This window comes from Nannospalax galili, unplaced genomic scaffold (assembly GCF_000622305.1).
Source record: "Nannospalax galili isolate Female #2095 unplaced genomic scaffold, S.galili_v1.0 scaffold307, whole genome shotgun sequence".
Lineage (NCBI taxonomy): Eukaryota > Metazoa > Chordata > Mammalia > Rodentia > Spalacidae > Nannospalax > Nannospalax galili.
This window is the reverse complement of record NW_008359625.1, coordinates 6,320,636-6,322,380: the sequence shown is the minus strand read 5'-3', so window position 1 is coordinate 6,322,380 and position 1,745 is coordinate 6,320,636. Positions and strand designations below refer to the sequence as shown.

General features: G+C 38.4%; 1 protein-coding gene across 4 annotated transcripts in view; it reads left to right on the top strand.

Annotated features, from left to right (window-relative positions):
- Nucleotides 1–1,745, top strand: part of Braf (B-Raf proto-oncogene, serine/threonine kinase) — a 153,939-nt gene that overhangs the window by 90,747 nt on the left and 61,447 nt on the right. The gene's annotated exons all lie outside the window — the stretch shown is intronic.

Sequence of the window (1,745 nt, the reverse complement as noted above, 5' to 3'; positions counted from 1 at the left end):
TGCCTCCCAAGTGCTGGGACTACAGGCGTGCGCCACCATGCCCAGCTTTATAATTTCTAAAAGTACAATTTGCAATAGAATGTATTCAACTATATGATAAGAACTATGTGGTAAGAACATAAATATTTTTCTTATTTAAGAATGACAGAAAAATAGAGTGTGCTTGGGAAAAATAATGGAGAACAAGATATTTAAATTAGAAGTCAGGAATTACTAGAAGTTGAATGAGCTTAGTGAGTCAAAATGTGATAATAGGGTATGGAGAAGAAGTACAGTGAAAGGAATGATGACAGTAGGCATAGGAGCTAGTGAAGAAAGCTTGTCTACATGTACTAGTACTATGTGTGAGCCTAGTTTGGTGGCCCACTCCTTTAATCCTGGCACTTGAGAGGATGAAGCAGGAAGATGTTGAATTTGAAGCCAAACTGTGTTACATAGTGAGACCCTCATCTCAGAAGAACCAGAGAAGTACCATGTCTGAGATCAGGTTATAGAGAATTTTGGAATTGAGACTGATATTTACCTGAGACAAGAAGTGGAGTGGGGGGAAAGGTGCAGGAGGGAGCAGGTAAAGGTTTTCTAACACGTTACCAACCTGTTACCAACCTGATCAAAATGATTTTAAAGAAGAAAAAAAAAATCACTTCGCAGTGAACTATGAATGGATAGAGGAAAGCCTAGGGTGAGGATAAAGAGCTGAGCTGTTGAGGCTGGAGAGATGGCTCAGTGGTTAAGAACACTGGTTGTTCTTGCAGAAGACCCAGGTTCAAATCCCAGCATCCACGTGGCAGCTAACAACTGTCCGTAACTCCAGTCCCAGGGGCTCTGACAGCCACTTCTGACCTCCACTGGCATTGCACAACATGGGTGCACTTACCTACATGCAGGCAATACACACATACACATAAGATAAAAATAATAAATAAAATTTTTAAATTAAAAAAAGAGCTGAGCTGTTATGGAAGTAGTGTTGAGAAAGGAAAGCCTAGTCACAAAGGGCAAAAGAAAGAAATTAATACTAGTGTCAACTTTGGGGATAAAACAAGGAAATCACTTTGAAAATAATTCAGAGGCATCATATAGTAGAAAAAAAGAGGGTCTAGAATGATGGCATAGCAATGAAAAACATTTGCTGTTTTTTCAGAGGACCTGGGTTCAGTTCCCAGCACCCACATAGCAGGTCACAACTCTGCATGCAAGTAGTGCACATACTTAAACTCAGGCACACACACACACATAAATAAATGAAGCAAATTTTTTTGAAGGAGACATTAACAATTTAAGTGGGTATTAGTTGGCTCTGGAATATTTCTTACAAGAAATATTTCCTTTTTACTCCTTCCCCATTGTATTTGAGGCAATATTATTTTCACTGTTCTGGAAATACGAAGTTTGAAAAAAAAAGTTCCCATGTAGCATTCTGTCCTGGAATAGTCCAGAAATGTTTAGTTCACAAGTATTTAATTTTTCCCTGCTTTCTCCTACTCTTCACAGTATAATATTATTTCTTTTGACTTTGTTTTTAAATTTTATTATTATTAGTGTGAATGTGTGTATGCACACACATACTATGTGTGCACTTCCACATGTGTGGAAGTCAGAGGACAACCTTCCAGAGTCAGTTCTTTTCTTCCACTGTGGGGTCAGGATCAAACTGAGATGATGAAGCTTGTGTAGCAATCACATTTATGAACTCAGCCATCTAGCCAGTCCAGTTCTCTTTAGATTTTTACCTAAATTGACAC